This window comes from Chlorocebus sabaeus, chromosome 2 (genome assembly GCF_047675955.1).
Source record: "Chlorocebus sabaeus isolate Y175 chromosome 2, mChlSab1.0.hap1, whole genome shotgun sequence".
Classification (NCBI taxonomy): Eukaryota; Metazoa; Chordata; class Mammalia; order Primates; family Cercopithecidae; genus Chlorocebus; species Chlorocebus sabaeus.
In genome coordinates, this window is record NC_132905.1 from 68,387,886 (window position 1) to 68,399,902 (window position 12,017).

General features: G+C 50.0%; 1 protein-coding gene across 4 annotated transcripts in view; it reads right to left on the reverse strand.

Annotated features, from left to right (window-relative positions):
• ITSN1 (intersectin 1) overlaps positions 1 to 12,017 on the reverse strand; it is a 246,702-nt gene that overhangs the window by 43,655 nt on the left and 191,030 nt on the right. The gene's annotated exons all lie outside the window — the stretch shown is intronic.

Below are 12,017 nucleotides of genomic sequence, written 5' to 3' on the forward strand. Positions count from 1 at the left end.
CGTGAAGTCGTGTCCTGCTGGGCAGCAGCATCTGCGCTCGGCCCTGGGGTTCGGTGAGAAGGAGGCAGGCCGGGTCCTTGTCCTCTGGGAGCCTGCTGGTTGCTAGACCTGGGCGTCCCGGGCCAACTCGGATCCTTGCTGAGTTGCAGGCACTTCGCACAGGGTATCACGCCAAGCGGTTATCAGTCCTTGAGACCTCGGAGTTGCAAATCCTCAAGATGTGATTTTTATGGGGGTCTGGAGAAGCCGATGGGCACAGAGGTGACGGGGAAGGAAGGCCGCCGATGGCACCAGAGACCCTCGTGGGTCCAGCAGAGCTCAAGCATCCACCCCAGCCTGTCCTGGGGACCCCCCTTGCCCCATGTAGCTGGGTCCTCGGGAGGCTTCCACTCAGATGTAGCCCAGATGCTTAAAGTGCCAACGTAACTCCAAATAAGCTTTGTTTTCTCCCAAGGAGGGGAATCCAGTCCACAGGGGTTGCCAGGCAGTTTAATGACTGCTGAGAAGTGGTGAAGATCACATTCTTCTTAGGGATAAATCATCTCTTAATTTTCCATAAATATGCACATTTTGGAGAGTGAAAGGGCGTATCATTCATAGCTTTATAATGGGCGCTGGAATTCCTGGCACGGCTCTACATCCTCCATGGTAGACACGCTTCAGCTCATTCCAGGCCCCTTTCATGTCCCACCCCGGGTTTTCCTTCTTCCTGACTTCCTGCTCTCATGATGCCCTCTCCTGTAGTATGAGCAGCTCCTGTTAATAAGTTTCTTGGGTACAAAGGCAGACTAGAGTGTTATAATGAAAGTACAAATGCATTTTGATTGGAATACGAAGGAGGAGCCTGTTGGTTTTTGTTTTATTTGTATTTTTAACTTTCGTGGGTACATCATAGGTATATATATCTATGGGGCACATAAGCTATTTTGGTTCAGGAATGCAATGTGTAATAATCACATCATAAGAATAGGGTATCCGTCCCCTCAAACATTTATCCTCTGTGTTACAAACAATCCAATTACACTGTTTTAGTTATTTTTAAATGTACAATTAAATTACTATTGTAGTTCCTCTGTTGTGCTATCAAATAATAGGTCTTTTTTTTTTTTTTTTTTTTTTTTTTTTTTTTTTTTGAGACAGAGTCTTGCTCTGTTGCCCAGGCTAGAGTACAGTGGTGCAATCTTGGCTCACTGCAGCTTCCACCTCCCAGAATCAAGCAATTCTCATGTCTCAGCCACCCGAGTAGCTGGGATTACAGGCATGTGCCACCATGCCCAGCTAATATTTGTATTTGTAGTAGAGATGGGGTTTCACCATATTGGCCAGGCTGGTCTCGAACTCCTGGCCTCAAGTGATCCATCTGCCTTGGCCTCCCAAAGTGTTGGGATTACAGGTGTGAGCCACCGGGCCCGGCCAAATACTAGGGTTTTTTTGTTTTTGTCTTTTAGACAAGTTTTGCTCTGTCGCCCAGGCTGGAGTGCAGTGGTGCAATCTTGGCTCACTGCAACCTCCGCCTCCTGAGTTCAAGTGATTCTCCTGCCTCAGCCTCCCGAGTAGCTGGGATTACAGGTGCCTGCCACCACGCCTGGCTCATTTTTGTATTTTTAGTAGAGACGGGGTTTCACCATGTTGGCCGGGCTGGTCTCAAACTCCTGACCTCAGGTCATCTGCCTGCCTTGGCCTCCCAAAGTGCTGGGATTACAGGTATGAGCCAACGCGCCTGGCCAAATACTACGTCTTATTCAAGGGGGCCTGTTGTTTTGATGAGCAGGATTTGAAAATATTTAGCAGGGGAGAAGGAATTTGAGTTGGACTTCAGCAGGCTAATATCGCTGTTGGGGGTGCTGCAGGCAGTGGTTAGGGATTCAAATGGAGGAAGAATGGGAGTAAACAGAAGTCGGAGTTGGGGGCATGGAGCCCTGGCAGGCAGGGGAAGAGGAGGGAAGCAGGCTCTGTGAGATGGCGAGTCCTGGGCGTTAACGTGGAATGCCACTCGGAGCTCACAATGCCGGGTGCTGCACATGTGCAAACTCATGGAATCCTCACCAGGAATCCTATGTGGTAGCTATACTGCTGTTATTCCCCACTGAACAGACAAGGAAACTGAGGCACAGGGAGGGTAAGTCAGTTGATAAATGGCAGAGGGAGTCTGACCCTAGAGCTCAGGCTCTTCCCTGGAGACCTCTTCCTCCTTGCTAGTGCGCTGGTGCATTAGTTTGCTCAGGCGGCCGTAACAAAGAACCACAGACCCAGCAGCTTAAACAACACGTATTTTCTCATGGTTCTACAGATACAAAGTCCAAGATCAAGGTGACAACAAGGCTGGTTCCTCCTGAGGCTTCTCTCCTTGGCAGGGTCTTTCTTCTGTGCATGCAAATCTCCAGCATCTGTGTGTCCACATTTCCCTGTTATTAAGAGCACCCATCAGACCCTAACAGCCTCGTGTTCACTTCATCACCTCTTCAAAGAATTTATCTCCAAATGAAGTCATATTCTGATGTCCTGGGAGTTAGGGCTTCAACGTGTGAATCTGAGGGACACAGTAGAGCCCTAACAGGTGGGGAAGTCCAGTTGAGAACGCTCTGGCAGCAGAGCTGGGAAGGTCTTGGCTGGTTTTCAGGGGATCAGTGTGGCAGCTGTGTGTGGATGGCATGGATGGGGTTGTGGCCCTGGAGTTTGGCCGCATACTGGGGTCACCCAAGGAGTTTTTAAAAACCCCAGTGCCCCTGCTGTACCCCAGACCAAGTAAACCGGACTGGCTGGAGTGCGGCCCAGGCATCTGCTATCTGTGAAGTTCCCATTGTGCGGCCGAGAGATCAGAGGAAAGATGGCCTGGAAACCAAGACACCTGGCGCGGAAAGGGAGTGGGATTTGGAACCCGATCTGTCCAGGCTCGGGGATCATGAGAGCTGCCACAACTGCTGAGCTGAATCCGGCCCATGGCAGGCCACTCAAGCCATCGTCCAAGAGGCTCAATGACTGTAATCACAGAACGCCATCTCTCTGAGCCCAGAGACCATGCGACACTCTGCTCCTGGGGCCCCCTGAAGCTGTGCCTCAGGCCACGCTGCCACCACTGACCCCCAGGCCTGGGGCTATGGCTTCAAAGGCTACTCTCTCTGCTCAGTGCCCTCATTTTATGAATGGAACAGCAGATCCCAGCGATGTACGGTGACCTTCCCTATCAGGAATAAAATCTATGCTGGTGATACGTCACGAAATGGAATCATGAGGAAACCACCAGCTTTTCAAAGGACAGGCCTGAGGGTGGTCCTTACGCTTTTCTGTCTCAGTAGATTCCTGCAAGGTCAGGTTAAGAGGATGTGCTTGTCCTTGGAGCCCAGGGCTGGTGGGGTCTGGTGGGAGATGGCAGTGGACAGTCTAGGCCAAGGCAGCCAGGCCTTCTCTGAAAATGACCATTGGCTGACCGGTCCCTGGACAGCCCCAGCCCACAGGAAGTTCTGGAGGCCAGACCAGCTCTGAGCTGTCCAGAGGGGCAGATGGACTTCTCATCTCAATGGAACTTTCTTCAGAAGGGTCTAAGCACACATGGCCTGCTCCTTGGGGTCAGTCTCTCCTAACTTAGCAAACTGATCCCCTAGGAACTCAAGAGGCAACCTGAGCCGTGACATTTCCTGCTCATTCACGGCGGCCACATAGATCCGCACGGGCCCCTGCTTTTGTGGGGCTTCCATTTTGGTGGGGGAGACAGAAAACCAAATACATATATAAATAGACAGTACTGAAGGTGGTTATAAGAACGATGAAGAACAATCCCTATGCTTCGTAAGCTCACTTCCTGTTTTGAGGTCTTTTCATGAGAATTTATTCTTTAAATGATGGTGCCTCATTTACCATTCCCTTTCCTCCTGGGGAGGGAAACCCAAGCACAGGTTTTGTGTTGGATTCCAGCTACACGCCGCGGGGAGAATCAACACTGTGATGTGTTCTGCCCCTCAGCCTAGCTGGGGACGAAGGACTAAGCCTGTGGAACAACAGGCAGGTAGAAGGGCAACCCAGGACTGTCTGCCACAGCACTTCCTGAGCAACTGGCAAGAGTGAGGTGCCAGGGGGATATGCACATGTGGGAGGTAGGCCCTTCCCTCTGGTTTATAATCAGTGGGGAGGCAGCGTGTCCTGCAATAAGACAACTATACAAGGCAAGGTACCATCGCTGTTCATAAGTGTTGTTACCATGGAGGTCTTAATGGGATGTAACAATCCACAAGATTTGGGCCCTGCCTCCATGAAGCTCACAGTCTAACTGGGGAGGTGAAAGTGTCTATGTATTTCTGTATCGGCCTTTCTATCTAGTCATCTTTCTGTGTGATAAGGAATTCAGGAAAGAGCTGAGTTGTTACAAGTTAATGGAGGAGGAGACGTGGCAGCGAAATTAGGAGGGGTGAAGGCAGGTGGGCAGGAAAGGCAGGGGAGGTGGGGCAAAGGCATTTGCAGCTGGGGCGTACCAGTGGCTTAAATGAGACTCAAGAATTCTGGGGTGGTGGTGGAGGCTGACGTGGAGGGAAGGTTCTAGGTTGGGTGAGACTGCACAGAAGAGTGAGGCTAGATGATGAAGGAAGTCCCTGGACCCAAGCACCACCTCCCTACTGGACAAGTGGGAACCCAAGATCCCTGGGAGGTAGACAAGGGGGGGTTGAGTCATGCAGTCTCTAAAGCTGGGGGAGGCTCTTTGCCCGCACTGCCTGCCTGCACCCCCATCACTTCCTGCTGACATGGGCACAGGATGCCACAGTGGGCACCAGATGTGCGTTCCAACTCTCTCTGAGGAGGGACTCCCATGATGAAAATGGACCTTTCCATAAAGTGGTTTGGGGATTTTTTCAACAGTGCCATCTGGAAATTCATGGGGGCAACAAAAGCCTGGACTTTCGTGACAGGTCATGATGGTGGCTCAAAGGTGGCAGAAAAAAGAACGCTGAGTGCGCTCCTATAGAGCAGCTCCGTAACCAGCCAGCCCAGTTTCCCCTCTGCAAGCACAGAATAATGCAGGGGTGAGGGAAGGCTTCCTCCAGGAGGTGACAACTGAGCCGTGCTAAAATTCAGCACAAATAGGAATCAGTGAGAGGGAAGGCCAGAGGGCTGGAGAAGGGGGCAGATCAGGCAGGGCTTGCAGACCAAGTAGATTTGGGTCTTTTATCTCGAAGGACCGGGAATTCCCTGGATGATTTTAAGCATAAGAAGCGATGTTTTTAGAATAGCTCTCTGCCTGCAGCCTGGGGGAAGCCGGAAGGAGAGAGTGGGTGCAGAGAGACCAGGCCAAAGACTCAGCCATCCTTCTGCGAGGAGCAGGAGCAGCTCCTTCAGCCCTGGCCTTTGCACTTGCTGTCCCTTGGGCCCCTTGATCTTTGGACATGCCTCCTTTGCAGCCAGGTCTCCATCCCCTCTTCAGAGGGCCTTCCCAGGCCATTCTCTTGGCTGGATCCCTGGCCCCCCGTCACGCTCTGTGCCACCTCATCCTTCACTAGCTGGAAACACCACTCATTTCTCTGCTGCTTGTCACCTGCTTGTGAAAGTTCTAGGCATCTCCTTTGCTAGTGTTCCACGGAGCACGGCCCTATGACCAGGAAAGTTCCATATACCTCGGCCACGACTCTCGATGGGCAGCGGGAGAGGTAAAGAGGGTAGACTGGGCCCCTCCTGGGCTCATGGCCCATACAGCAGAAGGCAGGGAGAGGAGACGACACGATGCAGAATGGAAGGGGAGGCGGACAGGACTGGCAGATGTACTTCTGTACCTAGAGGATGGGATGGAGTGAGGCATCCCACTGGATTCCAAGTCAGTGGAGGGCTGTTACTGAGGATTCAGTTGTGTGGGGCCTTGCCACGGGGCCTCAGGACTCCAAGGTAACGCTCCAGAGAGGAAAGAGGCATCCCTGGCCTGGTCCCCTCTGCTGGGGCAGACTACAGGCTCGCTCTGCTGGGGGCCTAACAAACAGAGCGGAACCGCAGCTCTGGATCTTGAGAGGCATCTTGGGGGTGCATGCAGTGGGCAGGGAGGGAATGAAGCGTGCCTGGGGCAGCTGCTCTGGAGACGGAGCTTTGGGGCAGCATCCCCCAGCAGCCCACGCCCCTTATCTAAGCTGGATGATTGCTTTAAAAATCCAGCAGCCGGCATCTCTAGGGGGCTGAACGTTCCATTCTTTGCTGGCAAGAGAACACAAGGCCACAGAATGCCGTGATGAGAAATAAAGGACCCAGTGACTCAACGCATTTGTGACAGGTTTATTGTGGAGCGCTGCATGGGCCTGCCAACACAGTCCAGACGTGACATTTAAAAGCCCTGCACATTCCATTTTCCCTGGTGGCCTCCCCACCGTCGACCGTGTGAAACACAGGCAGCTTGTCCACATCAACCAAGAGTCTGCTGAGTAGGCTCTGGTCTTTGGTCCAGAGGTCTCTGCACATTGCAGGAGTACAGCGAAGGTGTTTAAAAAGCTGCTTGCTTCCACCGGTGGGCCTCCTGCTATCAGGAAAGGGGGCCAGGGTTCGTGCACAGATTGCAATGAGATAGCTCAAAGTTTTCAGGGAAGCTGTCCAATCTTTTCTCTCTGAAATTCCTAATCTATACAAGCATGTTTTCTAAAAAGTCTTAAAAATGCACACAACCTACCTGCTGTTTTGGTTTAACAAAAGAAGCCACTTGATTGGATTCCGTGATGCTCACTGACCAGGCACAAATGCCTTTTCTCTCCAATAAAAACAACAGCAACAAAGCTACTATTCTCTGCTTATTTTCTGCTAGATGTCATCATTATCTCTGCATATGTAAAAGAGGTTACATAACTTGCCCAAGATCACAGCACTAGTAAGTAGCAGAGCCAGCATTTGAACCCGTGCTCTGAGTCACCATCCTGGATTGCTTCTTAAGCCTCTATAAGGTCCCCAGATGCAGTTATGTGGATCCCCCCTCTGAACCACTATCTTCTTATAGGCAGGTGGCCTACAGGAAAATAGAATGTTCCAAAATTATAAGAGAAACGGAGTAAAATATTAGGCTGAACTTGTAGAGAAGCCGTGTTGTTACATACAACACCATGTCTTTCTGGAGGCCAGGAATGAAAATTGAGAAGCTACAGCAGCACATGTTCTTATGTTTGGCTCAGACTGAGGGCGTCTTAAGCAAGCCTGAGCCTTTGGCAAACTCGCCCAGTGGAGGTGAGAAGGACGAAGGGCTGAGGCGGGTCAGCATGGAGCTTGTGCATTGAAAATGTGTTGGAATCCTTACCAATGGCTCCAAACTCCCATGGCAACCCCAGCATCGAAGGAATCACATGAGGGAAGAGGGGCCCCTTCCTGATCTTTCCAAAGATGCAGCCACCAGTTCTGTGGAGGCAGGAGCTCTGGGACTATGGACACACCTGTCCGTGTATGTATGCATCAAATGGTACACCTAGAACAAGGACTCGTCAGAGAGTTTGAAAAGCTGACTTGAGAACATCACTATGCTTCCTGAGACCCTCAGTGCCCTCAGTTGGAGGCGCAGGCCTTGTGCTCAGTGTTCTCTAAGATCTTGACTTCACTGAATAATCCGCAGAGAACATCCTGCACTCCACCCCAGCCCAGACCTTTCCCGGCTTCCTGGGTGGGGCCTGGGAAGCAGCGCAGTGGACCAGCGAGCATGAGTGTGTGGGGACAGGTATCAGAAGGGGACAGGACAGCATGGGAAATGGGAGGGAAAGCAGGGGTGTCAGGGATTTCATCCTCTCCCTGAGGGAAACAGCGTCCTTGATGAAAACTGGCAGACCAAAAGTGTTCTCCCCTCTCCCGGGTCAGAGTTCAGAGAAACCGCACCAAGAGAAGGAACTGTTCAGCTTTTAAAGACATGATAGGCTGAGTCAAAATAAGGAACATCTCTTTTGAGGCTTGCAACATCACTCAGAAGTGATGTGCCAAGCAGATGTGGAAATAGCAGCTGTCAGCCTTTGCCAGAATCTTCTATACAGCGGCATTTATCTGCCTTCTGGCTGCCTGAACTCACCATTTGACCTACTGTTACCAAGCTACAGATGTAGGCATTTAAGTCCCCTGAAAGTTGCTGCTCACTGCCTGTCTCACACACACACACACACACACACACACACACACACACACAGTTGACATCACAAAACAATAGCATGGTAGCTGGTAGCTTCTAAGAGGTAGTATGCCCAATATTGAGTTGCACGGACACTATATATATAGCTTATAGCTGATGCTCATTTTTTAATAAACAAAACATTTTTGTGAATCAAGTCACACACCTCAAAAATGCCTGGGGAGCTTTCAATTTAAAGAATAGACTCTTCCTGAGAGTCTATGGAGCCCTCCGAAATGGAATAGCTCACTAGACATCAGGAGACACTCTAGAAGCCTGGTTTTTCCTATGTGGGGTTTTCTTGAAGAAGTGCCCAAGAACGGCCGGGTGCAGTGGCTCACACCTGTAATCCCAGCACTTTAGGAGGCCGAGGCAGGCGGATCATGAGGTCAGGAGATGGAGACCATCTGGCTAACACGGTGAAACCCCGTCTCTACTAATAATACAAAAAAATTAGCTGGGCGCGGTGGCGGGTGCCTGTAGTCCCAGCTACTCGGGAGGCTGAGGCAGGAGAATGGCATGGACCCGGGAGGCGGGGCTTGCAGTGAGCCAAGATCGCACCACTGCACTCCAGCCTGGGTGACAGCGAGACTCCGTCTCAAAAAAAAAAAAAAAAAAAAAAAAAAAAAAAAACAACTGCCCAAGGGAACTCTGGCTGAAGCAAAACATTCACATAAGGCTACTGTGATTTTGGACTTCATTACGTCTCCCTATCCTACCAGACCCAAAATACCAGACATTTCAAAGGAGCTATTTTTCCTTGCATTTTTGGGACCGTTGGCATCCAATGTTGTTTCCATAAAAATTCTCTTGAGTATTTTTGGAACAAAAGAGAATGAATAGGATTAATGAAGCAGGACTGCGACTTGCTGTGCCCGTTCCCCAACTGTTACCTGGGTGGGGTGCTGCCCCTGCTCTGTGCTGGAGTGGAGACTTGGCCCAGACAACCATCCCTGGTCCTCAGCCTCCTTCTTAGACCAAATGAGCAAGAGACTCCAGGAGCAGCCCCTTCCAAGGCCACTGTTGCTTTTGGGAAGCTCACATCTAAAGGTAAAGGAAACTGGCGACAGCATGGTCTCCTCTCTGAGGGTGATGTGGTCTGTATCAAAAGCTGAGACTGGTGTTTTCTATAGTCACTGGTTGATTTCATTCACTCATTGAATAGGCATTTTTTTTTTTTAACCTAACCTACCATGTGCCAGGTGATGATATATTGTACTAGGATGAATTATAGATTGCTGTTTTTACAGGTAAGAATTGACAATTTCATATGGTTAAACCTAATATTTAGAGTGTTTTCCTAAGTTAGTGTTACTTTTTTTCTTCTGATGGCATCAACGAAGGCATAGTTAACCCAATCATTACTATCTGCTATGGTGGCCTGGGTCTGCCCAGGTTCCTTTCCAGAAACAGGGCAGACACCAGTTTCTACCATGCATGTAATGGTGACATATTTTGTGACTTAATATAGGGCTGAGTTACTGCTTTAAATTGGCTTCTCCCAGGCACTCTTTTATGCAGAGGCGGTTTGAGGCCTGGGCCACTTGGGGAGCTCAACCACCATGGCTCCCCAACTCTTCAGGCCCTGCTCTGCAGTGCGGAGAGGCAGCCGGCCGGAGGAGAGTGATTCGTAAGTGTGCAATGATGACAATCTCTTTTGGACTCATCTTGTCTTAATGCTACTGGAGCAAAACTGTACCCAAAGTTCACTTGCAAATATATTTACATAGACCAATATGAAATTAAATGATTTAATAAACAAAAAACAAAAAACAAAAACAGGCCGGGCGTGGTGGCTCACGCCTGTAATCCCAGCACTTTGGGAAGCCGAGGTGGGTGGATCACCTGAAGTTAGGAATTTAAGACCAGCCTGGCCAACATGGTGAAACCCCATCTCTACTAAAAATACAAAAATTAGACCAGGCGCGGTGGCTCACGCATGTAATCCTAGTGCTTTGGGAGGCTGAGGTGGGTGGATCACTTGAGGTCAGGAGTTGGAGAACAGCCTGGCCAACATGGTGAAACCCTGTCTGTACCAAAAATACAAAATGCAGCTGGACGTGGTAGTGCACGCCCATAATCTCAGCTACTCAGGAGGCTGAGGCAGGCGAACCCAGGAGGCGAAGGTTGCAGTGAGCCGAGATCGCGTCACTGCACTCCAGCCTGGGTGACAGAGTGAGACTCTCTCAAAAAAAAAAAAAAAAAAAAAAAAAAGCTAAAGAACAAAGCAACCAAAACCTGACACCTTTAAACTCTGAGGCCACAGGAGATACCCAGTATCCCTTCACTAATTTATTAGAAGATGCTTTCTTTCCCTTGTACTCAATTTTCTGTTAACCAGATTCTCTGTGAATATGATTCAAGTAGTTTAATCCAGTACGAAAGTGCAGAGTATGGGAGATAATAAACAAGAATAAGATTCTGAAATTTAAAAGAAAGGTTCTGAGATACTTTTGATGCTGCAGATACATGACATGAGCTTAAGTGATTAAATTTATTCAACAGGAGTTACCAGGACAGCCTTTCTGGTGGCGAATAACCAGGTGAACATTAACCACAGTGGCCAGTGGGGTGAGACTTGCGCTTCTCAACCTCAGCTCTGGTGACATCTGGGGCCAGATCATTCTTTATTGTGGTGGACTGTCCTGTGCACTGCAGGATGATGAGCAGCATCCCTGACTCTACCCATGAGATACCAGCAGCACTCCCACTGGCTGAGAATCACGGGGTCCAATGGATACAACCAAATGCAAACTCAATGATTTGTAGGGGGAAAGCACAGCTTCCTGGGGGAACAACCCGTGTCAGCTTCACAAAGCTGGAAGCAAGCCTGGGGGAATGGCCTATGGTGAGGGCGCAGGGCCTCTGGAGTGAGTTAGGTAGAGTGTTATGGAGTAGTACCCACCTTGACAACTGCATCCCTTCCAGCCAAACTCAAGACTGGAGAAGCAACACTGGCTTACACAGCTGAAGGGGTCCTGGAGAAGAGACGGGACTTACAGACTCAACCATTGCTCCACAAGGGGGTGGCCTGGGGGACAGTGAGAAGGATCTCTCCACCCACCTCTGGGCCTTTGCATGTCCTGACAGCTCCATCTACGATAGCCACACCTCTTCCTCCCGCTCCATCTGGCTCCTCCTTACTCTCTCTTCAAGTCTCAGCTCATATGGCTTTCCCCGCCCCACCCCCTGAAGGTTCTCTGATCCTTTCCCTGCGGCCACCCTCCCCTGGCCCTGCCAGTCTGCTCAGTGGTGCCTCGCATCCAAACTTCTAGTGCAGAACTTGTCACCTTGTCACACACACACTGTGTATATTTATATGGATTGCAGGAGTTAGGTTTTCTGTTTGTTCCTCCCATTAAAATATGAACTCCATGAAGACAGGGACCCTGTTTCCATGGAGTACCACACTCCTCCCAGAAGCCAATGGGGCACCCGACACATGGTAGACATCCCCACCCCCCACCAATTATCTGCTAAATTGATGAGGGAAACCACTTTTCCACTGAATGGCAGGAGAGGTCCAATAAGTGAAGCTCATGAGGATGGAATCAAGCATGTGGTCATTGCAGCAAACAGTGGCATCAATGTGGATGCTGGTTTATTTCTGCAAAGTGTGCCAGGCAGAAGCTGATCCCAGACAACAACGTGGGACATGTGCAAGTTTCTGTCTTTACCCACATATTTTTGGGGGTGTTCACCAGTACCTTATTATGATACATCTTTTGGACAAATGGTTTGTACCCTGAGCCCAATTACACACCCTCAATGTGTCGACAACTTATATCAAAAGCCTGGTGAGACAGTGAACTGCTAACCTGGGTGGCAGAGTTCTGTGCTTCGAAACTGGTATTATAAAGAATGATCGTTTGCATATTGATCAGGGAGGGTGGAGAGTAAGGGGACAGGGCGGGCTGTTCAA